The 25615-nt window shown below is 42.7% G+C and overlaps 1 pseudogene; it reads right to left on the bottom strand.

Moving 5' to 3' along the window:
- Positions 1–22326: 22326 nt before the first annotated feature.
- Positions 22327–22444, bottom strand: LOC124778444 (annotated as a pseudogene).
- Between the last annotated feature and the right edge of the window lie 3171 nt (positions 22445–25615).

Below are 25615 nucleotides of genomic sequence, written 5' to 3'. Positions count from 1 at the left end.
GCCATCTTCGAGAACCCGTACCTATCGACACTGCCCGCCGAGAACTACATAAAACGAATATTCATGGGCGAGCTGCTATACCGAAATCGTTAGTGACGAGAACCAACGCAAAGAAGCGTAAGCAAGGTGTCAGGAGCATAAGTCCTGGACGGCTGATCAGTTGAAACACGTCATATGGTCCGGCGAGTTATTTCCAACATCGGGCCTGGTTTACGTCTAGAGAACGCCAAAAGAAGCCTACCATCGCCGGCCACGGTGGCCGTGCGGTTCTGGCGCTGCAGTCCGGAACTGCGGGACTGCTACGGTCGCAGGTTCGAATCCTGCCTCGGGCATGGGTGTGTGTGATGTCCTTAGGTTAGTTAGGTTTAAGTAGTTCTAATTTCTAGGGGACTTATGACCTAAGATGTTGAGTCCCATAGTGCTCAGAGCCCTTTGAACCATTTTTTGAAGCCTACCATCCTGACTGCTTGATTCCAACGGTTAAGCTTGGAGGTGGAAATGTGATGGTGTGGCCAGCCATATCGTGGTATTCTGCTGGTCCCATCATTACTCTCAAAGGCCGTATTACAGCTAACGACTATGCGCACATATTAGGTGATCAGGTGCACCCCATGATTCAAATTTTGTTCACCATAATGATGCCATATTTCACGACGATAATCCATTGATTCACACAGCCAGGAGAGTACAGTCGTGGTATGAGGAACATGCAACTGAACTGTAGTGTCTTCCCGGGCCAGCACAGTCCCCGGACTTGAACATTATCGAACCCCTGTGGATGGTATTCGAACGCAGACTCCGGAGCAGATTTCCGCCTCCTTCATCACTACAGGAGTTAGAAGAGGTTCCGATCGAAGAGTGGCATAACATTCCACTGGAGAGCATGCAATCATTACATGCCTGTATTCCAAGAAGAATAGCAGCTGTATTACTGACAAATGGGGATCCAACCTCTTATTAATAAACCATTCCCAAGTAAGTATAGGAGTTCAAATTATTTTTGCTATCCCCTGTAGTATACTACGACTACATAAACGAGTAGTAACGTGGACCTGTTGACTCACACAAATACCTGGGTGTAACAATTTGTAGGGATGTACAAAGAACTACAGCACCATTGCCACAGAACTTGTTGACTGAAGGGTGTTACTGGGAAGATGAAAAACCAGAAACAGCAGACGCTTGAAGGCAGACGGGACTTTCGCTCGAAAGCGTACTTACAAAGTTTCGAGAAAGAATATTAAGTGAGGAATCTGGGAATAAACTTCAACCTCCCGCGTGTAGTTCTAGCAATAAACACGAAGATAAAATTGGTCCAATTACATCTCGCACAGAGGATTTTAAGCAATGTGTCTTTTCCCCCTCCATGCGCGAATGTAACTTCAAGAAAGCTTAATACATTCCACAATGGGAAGTTCCCTCTGTCATCCTCTTCCCAGTAGATTGGAGAGAATCTATTTGGATGCAGATATATGTACTTATCATATGCAGACATATGTACTGATCATCATACTATAATAACTCTGGATAACGGATTCTACATCTAGAAAAACTTTTTACTTGGAATAACAATCTTCGAAAATATAAACAAATGCAAGGTATGGCATATGAATTTATGGAGGACAGCAAGTGAAAAGTTGTAGGGAAGATGAATGGAAAACTAATACTTGTTGCGGAAAGTTTAGAAAGAGTCACACATCTCCAAAGAAGGGTGTGTACCAGATAGTTGTAACGTAGGAGAAATCAGGTCTGAAGACATATCTTCCATTGCAATTTTTGTATGTTGAGAACTGCAAGAGAAGAAGGATCTTAGACTGATTGCAGATGATGCTGCCGTTTACCGTCTTTTAAAGTCAGCAGATAATCAAAACAAATTGCAAAACGATTTAGATATGACATCTATATGGTGCAAAAAGTGCAAGTTGATTCTAAACAATGCAAAGTGTGAAGTCATCCACATGAGCACCAAGAGGAACCCGCTAAATTTCGGTTCACGATAAATCACACAAATCTACAGGGTGGAAATTCAACTAAATATTAGGGATTACAACTAAAAATAACTTAAGCTGGAACGATCAGTTAGTAATGTTGTGGGGAAAGCATACCAATGACTACGATTTATAGGCAGAACACTGAGAAAGTGCAACAGATCTGTTAAAGAGACTGTCTACACTACGCTTGTACATCCTCTTCTGGAGTATTGCTGTGGTGTGGGATCCGCATCAGATAGGATCGATGGAGGATATTGAAAGAGTTCAAAGTAGAGCAGCTCGTTTTGTAATATCGTGAAATGGGGGAGAGAGCGCCCCGGATATGATAAGTGAATTGAGGTGACAATTACTAAAACAAAGACATTTTTCGTTGCGGCAGGTTCCTCTCATGAAATTTCAATTGCCAACTTTTTCCTCAGAATGTGAAAATATTTTGCTGACGCCCACCTACACAGGGAGGAATGATCATCATTATAAAATAAGCGAAATTAGAGCTCGCACGGAAAGGTTGAAGTGTATGTTTCTCCCTCGCGCTGTTAGTGAAACGGTAGAGAAATAGCTTGAAGGTGGTTTTATAAATCCTCCGCCAGTCACTTAATTGTGAATTACAGAGCAGTCATGTAGAAGCAGATGTAGACCGCAAGGTTCATGATTTTTAGCAAAGTGAATATTTTTCTCACAGAAAGTTTTTGCTGTTCTGTAAAGCTTTTGAACACATCGAGCTGCATTAAACAGTTGCGATGTGTACAGGTGTTAATAACAGTTGTACTAAAGGACTAAACTGTTTAATATACTTTTGGTGAAACACAGAGTCATCCATCCCGTCTAAAAAGCCCTGTTTGGCTAAATTGGCATCTTAACTTAGGGGAGTGTTGGCACAGAACATGTGACGTATGTCAGATTCCCTCACTCACATTTTATTTGTAGATAGACATCTGTTGATGTGGTAATAATTAGTTTCAGATTAATTTAGTTAAATGTGTGCCACAAGAAATACGAAACTATGTCTAAAAGGGCGAATCATCCTACTCAGATGTTGTGAGTGACCTTACTACTCCCTACAGTACCCTCATCTACCAGTGATACGTCTAATCCACACATAATCATCGATGCGCGTTGTAACACCTGAATATATTCATTCTTTTCCGAAAGCAGGACTATAAAAGAAGCCCGTCCGTGTCAGGAAAGGAAGTTCACTTCTATTTTGGAAGACATTTCTGCAAACACTGCGCTGGTAGCAGACAGATCGTAAAGGAAAAAAGTGCCATTTAGTAATCCTGTTTTAGACAATGAGGATACAAGAGCAGCAACTAAATAAAGGAGGATATGAAACGGTCATTTCTAAATGAATCTAAAAAATGAATGTGAAAAGGTAATATATCATATTTAGTGTACTGTACTGGTATCCTAAGATTCCCGTTAGGTACAGGCACTGAAGAAGACTACGAGCCGAAGTCTTCACGATCTCGAGATTGCCCACCCACGCCAGCTCCAAATAAAATACCATGAATGTAGTTCGGAGAGATGATTCGGAACTACATCACGTGGATTACATAATGAGGGTGAAGTATGGGTAATCAGTTATATCCTGGAAAGAAAATGAAAATAGAGGGCTAAGAATTATATGTTCCCACAATGGTGAAAGAAAAGAATGTTTTTTTTCGATATGGGTGTACATTCCTGATACGTTGGGGCAAACCGCAACAAAATTTTGCAAAAATTAAAACCACCAATTGAAGTCAGCACACGAATTGTTTTCTTGGTTCATGTAAAGACTTTCTTGTTCTTTTTGATTTTTTATGCCTCTTTTCTTGGTACATATATATTTTTTTTACTTTCTTCAGCATTAATACTGATGATTAACTCGCACATCACTTTTTTTATAAGTTTTGTATTGAAATAAAAGATTTGCAGTTACTAACTTACTTTTTTCCGCTCACACCCCATCGACAGTCGTTCTATGTTACCGTAACCCAAACGGAAATGCCAACTAACCCCACATCTGGAGTAAGGTGGGTTAGTAGCCAGCCCTGCTAGCCGCGCGGTCTTATGCCCTGCTTCCCGAGCGGGAAGCCGTGTCAGTCCCTGGCACGAATCCTCCCGGTGTGCCGACCTGCCTGTGCATGGTTTTTGAGGGTGTTTTCCACCTATGTCGGCGAATGCGGGCTGGTTCCCCTTATTCCGACTCAATTATAAACCTGGGTCAGGTGTGGGACGGCGGTGGGGTGGGTGGACTGCTGTGGCCTGTTGTAGGGTTGTGAACCACTGAAGGATACTGCAGGACGAAGCCTCTCCTTTGTTTCTAGATCCCCGGTTTAACACAATACAAGGTGGATTAGTTGTTTGATTGCATAATTATTTTACTTATTTAGCATACACTTAGAAAACATAAACTATCAGCAGCATTGGCCACTTAAGCAGTACGTTTTACAGGAAAAACGGTAAAAGACGGTGCTATCTATCCCCCATCTCTGCTACTACTCCAGTATTTGATTCTCTAAAGAAGTCAGCTAGAGGGAAGAGATAGAAGGAATTAAAAGGTAGAAAATTTGAGGAAAAAAAGGCAAAAAGTATAAATGGTTCAAATGGCTCTGAGCACTATGGGACTTAACATCTTAGGTCATCAGTCCCCTAGAACTTAGAACTACTTAAACATAACTAACCTAAGGACGTCACACACATCCATGCCCGAGGCAGGATTCGAACCTGCGACCGTAGCAGTCCCGCGGTTCCGGACTGCAGCGCCTAGAACCGCACGGCCACCACGGCCGGCCAAAAAGTATAGCCCCAATGATGATGTGTAGAACAGACTGTCAACCGGAAGTAAATAACGCTGCATCGCCATCTTTTTGGTAGCTGGATGCCAATTCTACGCCAAACGTACACGATGGAGGTCCTTTAAAAACTGGACAGCTGAATGGAAGTACCAGTAAACCTCGTCGACGTGGAATACGTACTGCATATGCGCTGTCTGTCGTACGCGACAGGATGGTAGCTGTCTGGGAAATGGGTCTGTCACAACGTGATGTTTCGCTTTGAGCGGACGCAGCAGTGATGGGAATGCGTAACCGGTAGGAAAATTGCGTCGTATACGGCGATGAGAGGGCACTGGGCCACGAATGTGACCACAGCACGGGATGTTTATTATTGTGGTCACGAGCCCGAAGTTTCTGTTAATGGATTCTTCCGTCATTGCTTGGTAGAACAACGTGATACAGAGGTGATTATTCATATTTGCTCACTTTACTAATTTTAATAGCATTTTTTAATTGAAACACACGTTTAAGAAACACAAGGAGTTTTAATAAATGAGAAATGCATTCTCTTATTAAACGTAGACTATGGCATATAATTTATGGAGTAAAATGATAAGACAATCATCATACTGAGGTTGGCGCTCTTCTGTTCGTAATTTATGGAGTAAAATAATAAGACAATTATCATACTGAGGTTGGCGCTCTTCTGTTCGTTTGCTTACAAATAGTTTTGCTTTTCGAGAGGGTCCGCGTTATGAGAGACACAATTTTTATTTTCATTCCCCAGATACGTTTCGCTAGAGTTAGCATCACCAGTGGGTTCATTGTTATCTTCTACGAAACAGAAAAAATGCTTTGTACTACTCGTACACAGATAAATTTGAGTTGTTAGGGTAGTCTTTACATATTTGAAAAACAGAAAAAAATTTGTGTATATAACTTGTTACCACATACTGTGGATTTACTACATTTTATGTTGTTTAATACAATTGTTTGTTTCACAGTTTATCATCTGTAACCATATAGAACTTACCGTAGAACACTTATTTATTTCGAAAATTTACGACTGGGCATATTATGGTTATGCCTACCGTTAACTAATACCTTGTGGAAGATAGTGTGTATCTGTGTGTGTGTGCGTGTGTGTGTGTGTGTGTGTGTGTGTGTGTGTGGTGCGCGCGCACGCCTGTGCTTATGTGTCAGCAAAGTGTTTCACTTACTTTTGCTGATTTCTCATTATCTACACTGTGAAGATCTACACACAGTAAGTTTCAGTTTCATGCCCATACCAGATACACAGAACACAGAAGAGCATTAAAAGTAACAGCTGTCATTCCACATTTGCTGAAAACCTTATGGACATGAAACACTGACTTGAAAATTCTCAAATGCAGCAACAACCCTGCAACAAAAAGTAATAAACACACACACACACTCACAAAATGACAGATACACAGATTCAAAGCTCCGACCCAGAAAACGTTCAACTGTTCAGCTGTCCGCCATCTCGTTTCTGTAGTTTGTAACCGATGACACTGAAAGTTGCTTAGTGCACGCCTTCACAGTGAAGGTAAAGGGGAAAACAGTAAAAGTAAGTGAAACACATCATCATCTTCCACAATATATAAGGTAATGGTAGGCATAGAGATAACATTCCCAGTCATAATTTAATAAGTAAATAAATGTTCTACATTAAGTTCTATGCGGTTACAGATGACAATCCGTGAAACAAAACAACTGCATTATATAACATACAATGCAGGAAATCCACAACATGTGGTAACAAGGTATATAAACAAAATTTTGTCCGTTTTTCAAATATATAAATACTGATTTAAAAACTCAAGTTTACATGTGTACAAGTAGTAAAAAACTTTTATCCTGTTTTGTAGGAGATAGTAAAAGGCCACTGATGATGCTGAAACTTCAGCAAAACGTGTCTTGGGAATAAAAATAAAAATTGTGTTTTATTTAAGGCGGGCCCTCTAGTAAGACAATATTTTATTGAGTAATATTTCACAGCTTCACACTATAGTATCTTTAATTTTTGGTCACAACATAACTGTTGTTGAATACAGGAATAATAGTGGAACTCAATATAATTCGTCTGATTTCATTCTGCTGTATAACCGCTTTCAAAGTCTCTTACATTTTTCAACGATTTTCGCGGTGTACCCAGACTCAATTAGTTACTATTCTTTCTTCAACTTCTTTCAGGTTGTTAGCAGTCTTTGTCCTTACACTGAATTCGTCTCATAAGGTCTGTATGGGGATAATGTCTGGCGAATGAGGTGGTGTCTGAAAATTATGTACAAATTTATAAAGAAACTGTTATTTGACAAAACATGAAGTGTGTCTCAGCTCACGGAATTATCTGAAAGTGGATCTAATTCCAACTTTTCTACACACCTGTGCAGATTTTACTTCAGGATGTCCCTTATGGTTCAACGTACTGGGAATGAAAGTAATCTCTCCCGCGCCAGATTAGGAAATGCAAATAGCAAATGCGAATACCAAATCAGTTATTCCGTCGTATTTTACAACAACATGCAAATATTTGGTCTGCGGCTCCTCCCTAGGCTTTCGCCACATCGTCTTACGTCTTCTGTAAATATTTTATATATTTTCATGTAAGTACACACAATATCTCTCCGCCACTTCGATCCTGTGTTAATGTGGTCCCTTGCAAAGTGGAACCTTTTGCCGCGGTTAATCTTCTTCACGTATGACTTTTTCCATGCCACTCTCCGGTTGTATCTTTCTTCCCAGGCAACCCTCGGAAAAGCTGATTCGCTTATTAATACTTACTTAACTCCATCTCGCAGTATTATGAAATTAGTTGTACTTAATCGAGGATTACGCTTAAACTTCCTTACAATTAACCAACTTACTTTTTCATTTAGCTTCCTCCGATACCCGTCTTCAGTGATGTACTCCAAATCCTCTCAAAATATCCCCAACCGTACCCTAACGCAGCCAGAAAAACAGCATTATCTCTCTAGCTGCGGCTCTTCTCACGTCGGAAGATGACACGTTGTTAAACGTTGTTAATGACAAACGAACGGACAGAAAGAAATCGCCACATACAACGCGCATTCATGTGATGGAGTTCAGGTCATGTTGTTACTTGACCAACTTTTCCAAATTAATTGTTTTTGAAAGTATGCTTATTAATATTTTACAGTTAATAGGTGATGCCCTGTTGTTTAACAGCTATTTCTCCACAGATCCGGAGTGGTTCTGTGTAGGTTTAACTGTATCAGTTATGAGTTTCCTCGACCAAGGTCGACATTAAATGAACCTGGCCCGTCATTTGTTTACTCTTTATGGTTCGTGTCTGATCAACAACAACTGTGTAAGCTGTAAATAACTTTGGTTTAATGTTGCAAACTTATCACAGAAATTCACGCATTTACGCAGCTTACCATGTGACAACGTTACGACATTTGTCAAACGAACGCATCTTGTCCTCAGAAACTGAAATAATCCTAAACACAACAATGGAAAATTTTAACTAGAAGTTTCTTTACGAAATTATCCTTGTGACTATGTCATGATGTTGCCCAGTACTATGATAAATCATCCAATTCTTGTTCAAAGTTCGGTAGTATTTGGGATGTCAATCAAGTCTATGGAAGATGGTTAGTTTTGAGACAAGTTCAGCAAAAGATTACCCAAGGTCGCTCGAGTTTACAGTCGATGAAAGCTCGTCAACCAAGAAGTTTATGCCCTTGCGCGCGGTATTTACCTTACCTTCGATGAGTTGTCATCTGCATGGCTGCTCCCGCCCATTGAAATCCCTATAAAATCTAATTGAGCCTTTGATGATATTTTTTTCAGCAGAAACTCTCCCTATGTTAAAAAAAAAAAAAGAATGGCTCGGAGCTCTATGCGACTTAACTTCTGAGGTCATCAGTCCCCTAGAACCTAGAACTACTTAAACCTAATTAACCTAAGGACATTACACACATCCATGCCGGAGACAGGATTCGGACCTGCGACCGTAGCGGTCGCGCGGTTCCAGACTGTAGCGCCTAGAACCGCTCGGCCACCCCGGCCGGCCACTATGTTTCACATGATGCGAGAAAACATGTACTCATCCCCAGTCTTGGAATATGGCGATATGCACCCGCATGGCTGAAGCAGCGTGCATATTAAAATGCCCTCTCAATCCTTGCAAGAACAACTAACTGACTGGTTCGTTTCTCCACAGTTGGAGCTCAACGACGCTTCAGCTAATATCTAGCTGAATGTCAGCTGCAGTGAAAGCAGTGTTCACTCAAATTTATCCTGTGCTTTGTACAGAGCGTTATGTGCCCTGTTCTGCACTTGACTCCAGTTCAGAGAAGAGTCCGCTAAAATTTCGCTCTCGTCTTTCTCATAGCCGAAATCTCTCCCCACCTGGGTTCTTTCGTTCTCCTTGTCACGGACTTTTTCGACCAATAGGAGCGTTCCTCTTGTTTTGTGGAAACTCTCTCTATCCATCGCAAGGGCTCTATCATTGAACTGCGTTAAAATCTCGGCACTTTACTCTTTCCTAGTTCATTTCCGCCAGTCGGACGTTTCATGCCCACTCACATGTGCACCATTTGCTGTTCACGTGATCAACTGCGTCACTGGTTTTGTTCGTATCCATTTGGAATTCCGAAACACAGTTTTCTAAAGCTTCTTTCTGGCCTACTTCTGCTGGCCTACTACTCTCTCTGTAGTATACGTCACCCGTCGCTGATCCGTCGCGGGACGCTCCCCTTAAGAGCTTTCCATTAATGCCTCTGCTTCTGCCCGCGCTGGCTTCCACACGAAACGTTTCCTCTCACTGCTCGTTTCACCTTCTGCTCATTGACATGCATTATATGGGAAGTGTGTGTTATTACTGTCGATTGAGTGTCATCCCTTTTGCATTACATACTTACAGGCAAATCTGCTCATTGCCGCCAAGGTACGTTAGGTGTTATATTCACCTTCCCGATACGATGTATAAAACTCTTATGTAAGGTGCGAAATTGACCTTCATTTATTCTGCCACCTTAAATAAAATATCGACGTATCCCATATTAAAATGATGGAGAACAAGTTTTCAACAAAATGACTATTAAGTCTAATAATGTTGACTGGCACAAAATCGCCTAAAATACTGAAACAGGAAGCTGTCTAGAAGCTCAGTTTGATAATGAATGTTCCGTTAGCAGAATGAGGGGGTACCTCTCCTATATGGAGGACTGGCTGGGAAATGCTACAGGATTTCCTAGTCTGTGCAGCTCGCAAATGCAAAGTAAAAGAGTCTAAGGCCTACGAAACAATACAGTTAATCAGGCATCTCAAGTTGCGGAGCATATCCCCCAAACTGTGAGCTGCTCAGGATGTGGATAGCGCCAATAGAAATGTGACACTTAAACAAAAATGGGCGCCAGAACGTGCCAGTCAGCACCGTATAAGGACAGCCGAGAAGGTGGGAGAAAAAGGGTGCACCAAAAGACCTCTGGACCACGAGTGCTCCAGACCTCTTCCTCACGACAGGAGTCCAAAATTCTCCCCCTCTTAACCTAACTCCCAACTTCTTGAAAAACTCTACTTGGAGGGACGGACATCCAGTCACAGTCACAATGGCCAGCGAGAATTTCGCTTTATCTATGTGATTACAGTGGATTCCTGCTGAAATTTGCGATTCTTGGCTTACAGAACGCAGCTTAACAGGCAAGAGATTTGTATCGGCTGCTAACTTGTTCCATTCATTAGTTTAGGCCTTCGCGCCCAGGCACGGTGGCAGGCAAGACTCTGTTGATTGGATAACAAGATTTGGAGGGAAAGGCAACGAGTTTTCTCACGGTAACCAAGGAGTCCCATGGTGGCTCGTTCTTCGATCTTCATATAGGGTGTTGAATTTGTCATGTGTAGTTATACTCTGTGGACCTGAAGTTTCTTACTGGCAAATGCCTTCAAAGCAGAAAACCGCATTTACCATCAAAGAGTGGAGCAGTGACTTATCGTAACCACTTCTGTGAAGTGCAGTACCCTAGGGACCCATTTCGCTTTTGTAGAGCCTCTGTGATTGGCACGTGATCAAGCCAGCCCATGGAGTAAACACCTGGGCTCGCTTATCTCGTAACCACATGTTCTGAAGCTTTCTTCCAGAGTTCAAAAAATGAGCACAAAAATAATTAAATACTGCTCAGCAAAATGTGACGGTCACGTCATTCAACAGATGAAAGAATGATGGCAGTCTGAATCTGCAAATATTATAAGGTGGCTATAATTTAGTACCTTACAAGCACTCATCCACATACTTTGCCGTGAACTACAACCACAAAGAGATATCATTTGATAGTTTGTACATCGTACATATGAATATTTAAAGGAGACTGACATTGTCACGTACACATTGTAAATAATTGTTAACGCTTATTGCATGAAAGGTGACGGAGTGTCTTTTTATAAAAATGGCGTAATGAATGATTGCCTATACTAGTAGAGGTTGGAACGCCAGTGGAGATGAAACGGCCGGCAGAACTCAAGCTCTGGGTGGAAGGCCCGCACAGGTGTTGGTCCTGCTTAAACACAGGAAGTAGCTAGACAGACGTCGTGGCACCTGAGCTCTGGAGCACAATAGGGTGATGGCTGGCTGCTATTGTAGTAGGGCAGGAAGGATAACCGGATAATATTTCCGAACGCTGAAAATCTTGGACGCAGCTGAGAGGAACGAAGAAACGGCACCTCGTAAACCACGCAGGCTGGGTTATTTTCAAGGATTTTTACTCAGAAGTGTACCATCGTACGAGTATAGGTTTTTCCTCGCAAACTTTCCGCGCTGGACGACAAAAGACTTAAATATGGTTGAGAGAAGGAGAGTATTTTGTGGTTTTGGGAATACGATTCGTTCTCGGAATTATGATGGTGGGGAGCTGAGCCTTGCTGGGAAGCCAGCGGTGGAGAGAAGAGTTCTTCCGTTGTGAGCGCCCATGTGTGACGGCCGCGCGGTATCAGCTTTGTTGGTACAGACGGACTTGCTGGCTTTGCTCTCAGGAGAATTTATAGCAAAAACAGTTAGGCACTGTACTGTTGCGAACCTATACGATTCTGGACTTCACCTCCAGGTTGAGTACGCAGCGTTCAGTAAGTGCGATCACCTCATCTGCCTATACTTGCGTTGAGACGTTATTTGAACTCCGTCCTTGTGGCTGGGAGTTCGCGTTTCTCGTCTGTAGAACACAGAGAGGAGAAGACATTCTTAGGGTATATTAGTCAGAGGGCCGCCTTCTGCCGTCGTAGTGTTTGAAAGAGTTTATTTGTGGCTGGAGTTCTTCCATCGTCGCAGACGAGTACGAGAACCATTACTTCGACTCACCGGACGCAGTACATACTGTGATATCGCAAATTGCTTTGACTTATTAGGGCTATAAAAGCTAGATAGCTGTGATCACGTTAGTTTATTTCTACTGAGATTCCGCACCACTGTAGATCATCTTTGCAAGTAGTGTCTTCTGGTGTTTGGTACGCAGATGATGTCAGTCATTTCGCGTTATTGAACTTAGATCGCGCAGTCATAATAAGGGGCACAGTTCGTCAATCGATTAGTAATTTTACTTAGGAAATGTAAACTTTGTTATGAATAGTTTTTTTAAAATCTACAATAATTAAATAAGTAGAAACAACGTTTATCATTTAGTACTACACTCCTGGAAATTGAAATAAGAACACCGTGAATTCATTGTCCCAGGAAGGGGAAACTTTATTGACACATTCCTGGGGTCAGATACATCACATGATCACACTGACAGAACCACAGGCACATAGACACAGGCAACAGAGCATGCACAATGTCGGCACTAGTACAGTGTATATCCACCTTTCGCAGCAATGCAGGCTGCTATTCTCCCATGGAGACGATCGTAGAGATGCTGGATGTAGTCCTGTGGAACGGCTTGCCATGCCATTTCCACCTGGCGCCTCAGTTGGACCAACGTTCGTGCTGGACGTGCAGACCGCGTGAGACGACGCTTCATCCAGTCCCAAACATGCTCAATGGGGGACAGATCCGGAGATCTTGCTGGCCAGGGTAGTTGACTTACACCTTCTAGAGCACGTTGGGTGGCACGGGATACATGCGGACGTGCATTGTCCTGTTGGAACAGCAAGTTCCCTTGCCGGTCTAGGAATGGTAGAACGATGGGTTCGATGACGGTTTGGATGTACCGTGCACTATTCAGTGTCCCCTCGACGATCACCAGTGGTGTACGGTCAGTGTAGGAGATCGCTCCCCACACCATGATGCCGGGTGTTGGCCCTGTGTGCCTCGGTCGTATGCAGTCCTGATTGTGGCGCTCACCTGCACGGCGCCAAACACGCATACGACCATCATTGGCACCAAGCAGAAGCGACTCTCATCGCTGAAGACGACACGTCTCCATTCGTCCCTCCATTCACGCCTGTCGCGACACCACTGGAGGCGGGCTGCACGATGTTGGGGCGTGAGCGGAAGCCGGCCTAACGGTGTGCGGGACCGTAGCCCAGCTTCATGGAGACGGTTGCGAATGGTCCTCGCCGATACCCCAGGAGCAACAGTGTCCCTAATTTGCTGGGAAGTGGCGGTGCGGTCCCCTACGGCACTGCGTAGGATCCTACGGTCTTGGCGTGCATCCGTGCGTCGCTGCGGTCCGGTCCCAGGTCGACGGGCACGTGCACCTTCCGCCGACCACTGGCGACAACATCGATGTACTGTGGAGACCTCACGCCCCACGTGTTGAGCAATTCGGCGGTACGTCCACCCGGCCTCCCGCATGCCCACTATACGCCCTCGCTCAAAGTCCGTCAACTGCACATACGGTTCACGTCCACGCTGTCGTGGCATGCTACCAGTGTTAAAGACTGCGATGGAGCTCCGTATGCCACGGCAAACTGGCTGACACTGACGGCGGCGGTGCACAAATGCTGCGCAGCTAGCGCCATTCGAAGGCCAACACCGCGGTTCCTGGTGTGTCCGCTGTGCCGTGCGTGTGATCATTGCTTGTACAGCCCTCTCGCAGTGTCCGGAGCAAGTATGGTGGGTCTGACACACCGGTGTCAATGTGTTCTTTTTTCCATTTCCAGGAGTGTATTAGTTGCCTTAATCATTCATTTATGTTTAAGTTGTAATTTATATGTTAAAGTGTATTAAGAGATCCTAAGATCAGCTTCAGGGGTTAGTGAGACAGGGCCAGATCTTCATTTTAGCGTTTATTATTTTTCCGTTGCGCACCGTTATTTTTACTCCCGCCTGGAGTAGCATCTTGGAATATTAGCAAATTTTAGCGTTTTAACCAGATGGCTGTTTGTTGTGTGAGTAGTGAAAAGCATTAAGTTGAAGTTCATCACCGATTTTTATATAAATCATCATCAAGTTAGGAAGTTATTTACATGGATTGTCGTAAATGATGTGTTTTAAGTGGTTCTGCGTATTTCAGAAATTACTGTAGGTATGAAGCTGAAATTCATAGTCGTTAACTATTACCGTTACAAAAAGCTATACAGAATTTCGTACAAATGGATTGCTAGAAATTTCTTTAATAATTCCGAGGGAAGTCCACCACTGCCGGTCCCAAGCACGGGGCCTCATCTCGCAAGTGATGAGGAAGGAGATGGGAAAGGAGTAACACCTCGCAAAAAAAACCTGGGTCCATCTGGCTCCGAATGGTAGCACTCTGTGGGGGCCCCTGCCTACGGTTACAGGTGAAGCCCGGTCAACGGTCTCAAAGGCGGCAGAGCAATCCTAACTCCCAACGAACCTAATGGAGAAACAATACCAAATCCACTTTGCGTCTGTGTTGTAGCAAGCGGCGAAGTGGTCTGTTCACCAGTGGTGGGGCTGAAATTCATATTATGGAACTAACCCTTCCAGTCTTAACATTCTGAGTTCACCCAATGAGTCTACTTAACCCACTCCATACCAGGTGCAATCATCACGGAGCATTTTGATAATCACAATTATACCCCAGACGGTCAGTCCACCGCCGATATTACTGGCGCAACTAGTCTTTCGGATTCTGGAGCGGCCAGGTTAAAATGCAATGTGATTCAGCAGAGGAAGTCGGAGTCCTCTGGTCAAGTTAAAACCAAAACAAATACTTTTTTTTTTTGCAACACTTAACATACAAACACTTTTGCAACCAGGTAAACTTCATAAGTTGGGAGATACATTAAAAGAACAGAAAGTTCAAATTTTGGCACTTCAAGAAACACGAATGACGGACAATAACACCATGGGTTTCGGCAATTATCGTCTTTTTAAAAGTAAAACTGATAAAAGAATAGTTAATAATGCGCCCCATCTGGGAGTTGCTTTTGCAGTCACCAAAAATATTTTAAACTCTGTAACGGAGGTAAAACCTATAAATAATAGACTAATGACAATTTCTCTTAAATGCGAAAATAAAGCATACGCTTTAATTAATGTCCATATTCTAGTCAATGAGGATAACCGTAAAAAACGTGCTGAAGTTAATGAAGCTTGGGAAACATTAGAAAGTATCATCTCGAAAATTCCCTCAAACCATGCTAAAATTTTAATGGGTTATTTTAATGCTGAATTAGGTAAAGAGAAAAAATATAAGAAAACGGTGGGTGGATTTTCTGCGCATCAATGGAAAAACCAAAATGGCCAAAGACTTGTTGAAATATGGAAAAATTTTAACCTTAAAATCGTTTCAGCACATTTTAAAAAGAACCATTCTGAACAAAATAACCTGGGAAGGGGGGCCCAATACCTTTATTGGATACTTTCAAATCGATTATGTAGCAATTTCATACCCTAACTACAATCAAATTTTAAATGTCCAAGTTAGGATAGGAACTAATATCGATTCTGACCATTATTTAACGCGAATAAAAGTAAAACTTCAGCCTCAGAAACTCTTCAAAACAAAAATTGTTATTCCAAAATTTGACACCGCTAAAATAATCCCAAGTCTAACAAGTGAACTTGACAAAAAACAATCCAACAATTGGCGAAGCTTAAAAGAAAAGTACATCAAAACAGCGCAAAATTTAATTCCGCTTCGAAAGAAACAAAAACACCCTTGGTGGAACGCGGATTGTGAAACAGCAGTTAAGTGTAGGCGTGAGGCATTGAGAGGTTGGAATAGTAATAAAACTGAAAAAAGCTCATCACCTTTCTAACTGTGAGAAAGGAAACATCTAAATAATACGACAGACTAAAAGAAACTACGAATTGCACCCCTTTTGGAAATCGGAAAAGGTTTTCGAAAGAACAATACAAGAAACTTTTATAAAAAATTCAAAACAAAACTAAGTGGTTACCAACCTCAAAGCCTTTGTTTCAAAAATGAATATGGCAGCTTGGCTCTTAACAACCAGGAAATTTGAAAGGTACGTGCTAATTATTTTGAAACTACTGAACTGTCCAGAACCAGCGAATAAATTCCAATCACAGCAAATTAATAACACCAACCCTAACTCTAAAGCACCTGATGGAATCGAAATAACTAAACAAATTAAGAGACTTAAAAACAATATAGCATCCGGAGAAGACGATATAATCTCAGAATCACTACAATCATCTGGCCCTAATGCTATAAACTCAACCAATAGGACATATCTGACAAACAAGAAAATACCTGAGGATTGGAAAACTGCCCTAATTCATCCATTGAATAAGAAAGGGGATAGGACCGATATTAACAATCACCGAGGAATCTCTCTCCTCCCAGTCACATACAAAATTCTCTCGCAGTGTTTACTTGATCGAGCCGAAGAACAGTTAGAACCTAAAATTGGTGAATACCGAGCAGGCTTTAGACCAAACAGATCCTGTCCTGAACAAATTCTTGCTTTAAAACTAATTCTCAGACATCAAAGGATTTCTAGTAACAATACTGTATGTACATTTGTGGATTTTAAAAGGCTTACGACTCAGTTGATCATGAATCTCTTTTCCAATAAAACTCTAACACTGATTAAGAAAACGTTACCGACACTAGCTCTAAAGTTAAATTCATGGGAGAGATTTCCGAGCCATTTGAAATAAAAACTGGCGTTAGACAGGGAAATGGACTCTCTCCATTACTGTTTAACTTTGTTTTGGAAAAGGTAATTACAGAATGGCGAGAGCGAAAGTCGATTCAAAATATAGACCAACAAAATAGGTAGGAGTGATATTTAGACTGCCTCACCTTTGTAGATGATCTGGCAGTTTTAACTAGGGATGTTACCACAGCTCAAAAACAAACCGAAATTCATAAAGAAGTCTCGGGAGAGGTAGGACTACAAATATCACTCGAAAAAACGGAATACATGACATGCAACAAACAAGCACCAAAGTTTTTGAACACGAAATATGGAAAAATAGGAAGGGTATCTCAGTTTAAATACTCGGGAGAAATCATGCAAGAAAACGGTTTGGAAAAAGCTGCAACAGAAGTTCGCTGTCAAAAGATGGCAACTGCATTCAGATTAACACAAAATTATTGTAATAAAAAGATAACTTTCTAAATTCAGAAAACTAAGACATTACAGCACTGTAATCAAACCCGAATGTCTTTCTGGAGCAGAAACTTTAACTTTAAATGGGAAGAGGGATATTGAAGAAATGCAAAAGAAAGAAAGAAAGAAAGATTATTAGGAAAATATTAGGCCCTAAAACTACTGATGGAGAAACTTATAGGCTGAGAAGTAATAAGGATATAGAAGAATATAGAGAGAAAACTAAGAATTAAATTTTATGGGTACATTAAAAGCATGGCACTCACTAGGTTGACAAAACAAATAGTAGAATTCTGCGAAAACAGAAGCGAGGCCAAAACTGAGCCAATGAAATAGATTGCTGCGATTAAGGAGGATCTTAAAGCAGCCGGTATAACTCAGGCAGACCTTACAGACAGGAAAACTTTGAGACAAAAGATATTTGATCGGAAAGTTGGTCAGAGGGAAATTAGAAAACGGACTTGAACACCGTTGTCTGATGAAAGAAAGAGACTTCATTCTGAAAGAATGAAACAAATTTGGGCTCAAAGAAAGGCCAAACGTCAAACGTGACACTGATGGATTGTACCTCGCGTGGTCCTGCTGGCCCCATACGTGAATAATAATAGTAATTCTGAGGGATGTACGTAGTACTTTCTCTGTGTAAAGCACACATGTGCAGATTGACTTTACGAAGCTGCCAATTCACGTGTGTTCCCAGGGTATTTAGTTGAATCGACAGCATTTAAATTTGTATGTTTATTCTGTAAGCAAAATTTAACGCTTTTTTAATACTCATATGGAGTGCTTCACAGTTATTATTGTTTACAGCTATGGTCGCTTTTCGCACCATACAGATATCATATCTAAATTATTTTGCAATTCGTTTTGATCTTCTGATGACTTCACTATACAGAAAACGACAGCATCACCTGTAAACAATATAAGAACGCTCCTCACATCGTCTACTAAACCGTTTGTGTAGATTACATCGTTTATATTGATTATATTTGTTGGGGAACACTGCATGTCACTCCTGTTCAGTTACTAAGAACTATGACCTTTCTGACAGAAAATCTCGAATCCAGTCGCACAAGTGAGACAGTACTCCATAGACATGGAATTAGATTAGAAGGTGCTTATGAGGATCGCTATAAAAAGCCTTTTGGATACCTAGGAATATGGAACGTTTCTGAGGTCCCCTGCCGATAGCATTCATTACTTCGTGTCAATACAGAACCAGTAGTGTTTCACAAGAACGACATTTTCTGAATCCGAGCTGGTTACGTGACGTAAAATCATTTTCTTTGATGTATTCGATTATGTTCAAATGCAGTATATGTTTCAAAATTTTTCTGTACATCGATGTCACTAATAGGGCCTGTAATTAAGGGTATTACTTCTGTGCCGGCCGCTGTGGCCGAGCGGTTCTAGGCGCTTCAGTCCGGAGCCAGGTGGCTGCTATGGTCGCAGGTTCGAATCCTGCCTCGGACGTGGATGTGCGTGATGTCTTTAGGTTTGTTAGGTTTAAGTAGTTCTAAGTCTAGGGGACTGATGACCTCACATGTTAAGTACCACAGAGCTTAGAGACATTTGAACCATTTTTAATACTTCTGTTTTCCTTTTTGTGCACTGAAATTAAAGAACAATCAACTTAGCAGGCTACAGTTCCATCGAGAGGTTGTTTTTGTTTACATTTTTAATCCTCGAGTACTTTGATGCCATCCTCTATTTGTTTTCTTACCTTGCGATGATCTTTCCACCTCTTTTTAGCTACTGCATTCAACATGTGTTCTTGGCTTTGTTCACTCTTATTGTTCTTTGGAGCGCCTAATCAACTACACTCCTGGAAATGGAAAAAAGAACACATTGACACCGGTGTGTCAGATCCACCATACTTGCTCCAGACACTGCAAGAGGGCTGTACAAGCAATGATCACACGCACGGCACAGCGGACACACCAGGAACCGCGGTGTTGGCCGTCGAATGGCGCTAGCTGCGCAGCATTTGTGCACCGCCGCCGTCAGTGTCAGCCAGTTTGCCGTGGCATACGGAGCTCCATCGCAGTCTTTAACACTGGTAGCATGCCGCGACAGCGTGGACGTGAACCGTATGTGCAGTTGACGGACTTCGAGCGAGGGCGTATAGTGGGCATGCGGGAGGCCGGGTGGACGTACCGCCGAATTGCTCAACACGTGGGGCGTGAGGTCTCCACAGTACATCGATGTTGTCGCCAGTGGTCGGCGGAAGGTGCACGTGCCCGTCGACCAGGGACCAGACCACAGCGACGCACGGATGCACGCCAAGACCGTAGGATCCTACGCAGTGCCGTAGGGGACCACACCGCCACTTCCCAGCAAATTAGGGACACTGTTGCTCCTGGGGTATCGGCGAGGACCATTCGCAACCGTCTCCATGAAGCTGGGCTACGGTCCCACACACCGTTAGGCCGTCTTCCGCTCACGCCCCAACATCGCGCAGCCCGCCTCCAGTGGTGTCGCGACAGGCGTGAATGGAGGGACGAATGGAGACGTGTCGTCTTCAGCGATGAGAGTCGCTTCTGCCTTGGTGCCAATGATGGTCGTATGCGTGTTTGGCGCCGTGCAGGTGAGCGCCACAATCAGGACTGCATACGACCAAGGCACACAGGGCCAACACCCGGCATCATGGTGTGGGGAGCGATCTCCTACACTGGCCGTACACCACTGGTGATCGTCGAGGGGACACTGAATAGTGCACGGTACATCCAAACCGTCATCGAACCCACCGTTCTACCTTTCCTAGACCGGCAAGGGAACTTGCTGTTCCAACAGGACAATGCACGTCCGCATGTATCCCGTGCCACCCAACGTGCTCTAGAAGGTGTAAGTCAACTACCCTGGCCAGCAAGATCTCCGGATCTGTCCCCCATTGAGCATGTTTGGGACTGGATGAAGCGTCGTCTCACGCGGTCTGCACGTCCAGCACGAACGCTGGTCCAACTGAGGCGCCAGGTGGAAATGGCATGGCAAGCTGTTCCACAGGACTAAATCCAACATCTCTACGATCGTCTCCATGGGAGAATAGCAGCCTGCATTGCTGCGAAAGGTGGATATACACTGTACTAGTGCCGACATTGTGCATGCTCTGTTGCCTGTGTCTATGTGCCCGTGGTTCTGTCAGTGTGATCATGTGATGTATCTGACCCCAGGAATGTGTCAATAAAGTTTCCCCTTCCTGGGACAATGAATTCACGGTGTTCTTATTTCAATTTCCAGGAGTGTATATACAAATACCGTAGCAGATGCCCACTGAACTGCTTGAGGGTCTTCTTCTTTTCTCACGTATACTTTTTTCGCACTTAATTTGTCCACTTAATTTTTAACGTTCTTCAATGGCATCAAATTTCAAATATTTTCAGTGTTTTCTTCTCCAGACTTCCCATGTATCTGTTTCACTTTCATAGTTCTACACTGTACATACATTTCCATATTAATACGTATTTCCACATTAATAGGTATTTTATTAAAGATCGCTTTCTTCATACATGTCACTCTACCTATGATGTATTTTTTGATGTTGTGTGATGTTACTTATTAGAGAGAAGAATTGAAGGAGTCGGTAATTGCACAAGCGAAAGCATAGTTTTAACTTACTGTGTGGTGCATGTTTCATTTCATATGGAAATCGAATATCACAATGTACTTATTTGTAACTTGTTCTACAAATTGTTACACTGTTTCCTGCAATGTGAGTAAAATTGCGGTTCTAGAAAACTGAAACTTCCTGGCAGATTAAAACTGTGTGTCCGACCAAGACTCTAAATCGGGACCTTTGCCCCCAGTCTGTGTCTAAGCCATGTCTCCGCAGTATCCTTTCTTTCAGGAGTGCTAGTTCTGCAAGGTTCGCAGGAGAGCTTCTGTAAAGTTTGGAAGGTAGGAGACGAGATATTGGCAGAAGTAAAGCTGTGAGGACCAGCCATGAGTCGTGCTTCGGTAGCTCAGATGGTAGAGCACTTGCCCGCGAAAAGCAAAGGTGCCGAGTTCGAGTCTCGGTCAGGCACACAGTTTTAATCTGCCAGGAAGTTTCATATCAGCGCACACTCCGCTGCAGAGTGAAAATCTCATTCTAGAAAACTGTTTACAACTTGTAAGATTGTCCCCAATATTGCGAGTTAGCACTGTCGCAAAAAAAAAAAAAAAAAAAAAAAACAAACAAAAAAAAAAAAACATACTTGGAAGTGTTTTGACAGCAAAGATGTGACTTACTATCTTGTATCAGAAATCGGTATACTATAGAAAAAAGTAACAATGTCAGATTTCCTGTAGTGGTTCAAGGTTTAGAAAACAAAACAAAAGGTAACCATAACATCTCATATAAATAAACTACAATTCAGTTTATGAAAACACCCAGGAAAAAAGTATGTGAGTTTTTCCTTCGTGTAGTCACAACACTAATAACGCATGTTTGGATCTTCATTATCTTCATTATTCGCCTGATGGTCTTCAGTACAGAACTGCCTCTTACCTTTTTTTTTTTTTTTTTTTTAAAAAAAAAGAAAGGTTTAAAAAGTCTACATTGACTTGATGTTCCACCTTCATTGACATTGTCGTCTGCTTGGAACTTTTCTTTTAGTAGCTGTAAACTACGTTCCTTCCTAAAAATAAATACACCCAGAAACATCTGTAGAAGAATAAAACAGGTCAAAGATTGTGCTAATCAAATGGCTCTGAGCAGTAGCGGTCGCACGGTTCCAGACTGAAGCGCCTAGAACCGCTCAGCCACTCCGGCCGGCCGATAGTGCTAATCCACAATGTTTCACGTTAGGGTCAAAATAATACTTACTAATACTTACTCTCAAACACATTTGTTAGAGGTATTTATACTGTAACAAGACAAAATGAACCAGTGAATGTAACAAATTTACAGACATTCACTGAAAAAAAAGCACTCTGTCTTCAGGCCATTAGTAGCTCATCGGGGCCATCCGACCACCGTGTCATCCTTAGCTGAGGATGCGGGTAGGAGGGGCGTGTGGTCAGCACACCACACTCCCGGTCGTTATGATGGTTTTCTTTGACCGGAACCGCTCCTATTCAGTCGAGTAGGTCCTCAGTTGGCATCACGAGGCTGAGCGCACCCCGAAAAATGACAACAGCGCGTGGCAGCCCAGATGGTCACCCACACAAGTGCCGGTCACGCCCGGCTGCGCTTAACTTCGGTGATCTGATGAGAACAGGTGTATCCACTGGGGCAAGGCCGTTGCCTTGGTAGACACTGAAGCGCCCAAGAAACTGGTATAGTACGCGTATTCAAATACAGAGATATGTAAACAGGCAGGATATGGAGCAGTTGTTAGATCGGTTGCTGCTGCAGCAATGGAAGATTATCAAGATTTAAATGAGTTTGAACGCGGTGTTACAGTCGGCGCACGACAAATGGGACACAGCATCTCCAAAGCAGCGATGAAATGGGGATTTTCCCGTACGACCATTTCACGAGTGTACCGTGAATGTAACACCAGTTACCCGGCACCATACACCTACAAGTAATATGTCCAGTTTACAGAAAGCCGTACTGCATAGCAGAGTATCACTGACCCATAATGGAGGGCTTATGACACAGCAGTTGGTGGAAGGTAAACAGAGTACGGTGATAGCTCATTGGGGGCAGGAGTTGTCATCATTCCGAAAAAGTCGCTAGCTGATACTAGATAGAGATTCTTTTGAGATTGCAACTACCTGAATATGAAAACTGCCATGGATGTACATCCTATCCAGAAAATTACGGAAACTTTAGTACTTAATAGCCGTGGATCTAAGAAGCAGGCATCACTAGTCAGAGGTAGTCCAAGAAACATACAAAAGACCGCCTTCATGGAGGACCTTATAGAAGGACGCTGTCCGAGCTGAGAAACTCACCAGCCACGTTCCAGATGTACTTAAATGGGGTCCTACGTGGTTTAATGCTAAAACTTGCGTGGTATATTTGGATGACATCACCGTGTTCTCAAAGGATATGCCAGAGCATATGAAGTGCTTGGAAGATGTATTCAGCAGGCTACGATCAGCGAAACTGGTGTTTTGTGTAGACAATTACCATTTTGTGCAAACTTGAGCAAACTACCTTGTGATTAGCAGAAAAGATGTTCAAACTGATGCACACCTAACAGAGGCAATCTGGAAATTCACAGTGCCACAGATCGCAAAAAAACAACAGTAAGTCCTGGGTTTATGCAATTATTCTCACAAACCTCTAAAGAATTTTGCATCAGATCACAAACCATTAAATCGGTTATTATGAAAGGATAAGATATTCCAGCGTTTAGTGGAATATCAAACCATGTTTGAAACGTTGAAGGCAACATTAGTTTCTGATCGTGTACTGGTCTTTCCTGACTTTGAGAGAGAATTTAACCTTTCATGTGACGCCAGCAATGAGGCGGTTGGTTGTATTTTGAGCCAGTATATCGATAGGCAGAAGCACTAAGTAGCACATGCGCCAAGGCAGCTGAAAAGAGTGGACTGTAACTACTCCACTTAGGATATGTTGGCAGTTATACAGGGTGTAACGATGTAAGTGTAGATATTACTATTGCTGACTAAGGACTGTGTGCAGAACAACATTACATCCGTAAATTTACATCACTTGCAGGCTAAAAATTATAGCTACTACAAGCATTATGCTTTTAAGGTTGGCTCGTGCTCCAAGTGTGTGTGGCAAGCTTAATGCTTATTTTCCCCTGGGCAGCATGTCAGGTGTTGAAGTGTGAACATATAGACACAAATGGTTCGTTTATACCAACAGGCATAGTCCACTTAGAGATACAGTTACAACCATTCAAAAGCATCAGTCATAAAGTTTACAGCGTGTTGCGGGTAGATTGACACAGAGTAGAAACAACCAACACACTGATTTTTGTACGTATTAAGGTACCATATATAAAAATATCTGTTACAACCTGTGCATGGGATAGCATGATATCATTGTCATTTATATGGCCAGAAGTTTAAGGCTGCAACAGACGAGACATAATAAAAATGTCTGTTGGGACTGAAAGACCCTTCGTGTAGGTTAATGTGATGGGCACTCAAATGCAGTGAGCTTGAATGTGAGGTGATCCATAAACCGGGTAAGAAATACATAAATGCAGATACATTGAGTAAGAAGTTTGTAATGCTGAAGGCGCTAGGAAAAGTGTAACAGAGTGGAAGAGAGTAGAAACAGCCGACAAATACTGTCAGGCATTCAGGTCACAACTACAGTTTGTGACACATGAGGGCTTACTCGCCAGACCGACGAAATACAGACAACACGTACTGGTTCTGGCGTCGCTTGACGAAGTATTGTGACAAGAGCATGATCAGGTGTTGCCAGGTCACGGAGGATGTTGAATAATGGACAGACGAGTAGCGGAAAAGTTCTGGTGGAGAACAGGAAAGCGTGATGTCAAGCAGTATGTAAAGACTGTGTACCCTGTGCACGAAGAGGTGATATTAATCATCAAAACGTCTCTTCCACTTTGATACCATGAAAAACACACAACACTGGTGTAATATTCTATAATAATACAGTAGTGTTGTGTGTGTTTCGTTCACAATGTAAAACATTTATTGTCCATGTACGTAGGGTAAAACCTTTTAAAGGATTGGTGGAAGCATTGCCACAAGCCCCGACAATGGAGTCACGGCTCATGAAAACGAGTAAAAAATCGCAAAGCGTATGGCAGGGAATAAGCTTGATGCACAAAATGCATCCCCGGTCGAATGATAAGGTGTAATATTTGGGTTTTGTTGTGTTATTGGCAAGACTTGTTTAATGCATGTGTTGTAATGACCAAATCATGAGGGGTTACCTGGAAAAAAATCATCTAACAAGGGAACCTCCCCATCGCACCCCCGTCAGATTTAGTTATAAGTTGGCACAGTGGATAGGCCTTGAAAAACTGAATACAGATCAATCGAGAAAACAGGAAGAAGTTGTGTGGAACTACGAAAAAAATAAGGAAAATATACAAAAAAATTGTTCAAATGGCTCTGAGCACTATGGGACTCAACATCTTAGGTCATAAGTCCCCTAGAACTTAGAACTACTTAAACCTAACTAACCTAAGGACATCACACACACCCATGCCCGAGGCAGGATTCGAACCTGCGACCGTAGCAGTCCCGCGGTTCCGGACTGCAGCGCCAGAACCGCTAGACCACCGCGGCCGGCAAAATATACAAACTGAGTAGTCCATGTGCAACATAGGCAACATCAAGGACAACCTCATTTCAGAAGCGCCGTGGTCCCGTGGTTAGCGTGAGCAGCTGCAGATCGGAAGGTCCTTGCTTCAAATCTTCCCTCGAGTGAAAATTTTAATTTTTTATTTTCAGACAATTATGTGACGCACACGCCGTCACCAGTGTCGTATAGAATATATCAGACGTGTTTTC

Source organism: Schistocerca piceifrons, chromosome 2 (genome assembly GCF_021461385.2).
Source record: "Schistocerca piceifrons isolate TAMUIC-IGC-003096 chromosome 2, iqSchPice1.1, whole genome shotgun sequence".
Classification (NCBI taxonomy): Eukaryota; Metazoa; Arthropoda; class Insecta; order Orthoptera; family Acrididae; genus Schistocerca; species Schistocerca piceifrons.
Note: the sequence above shows the minus strand (reverse complement) of the source record. Positions and strands in the feature narration are given on the sequence as shown.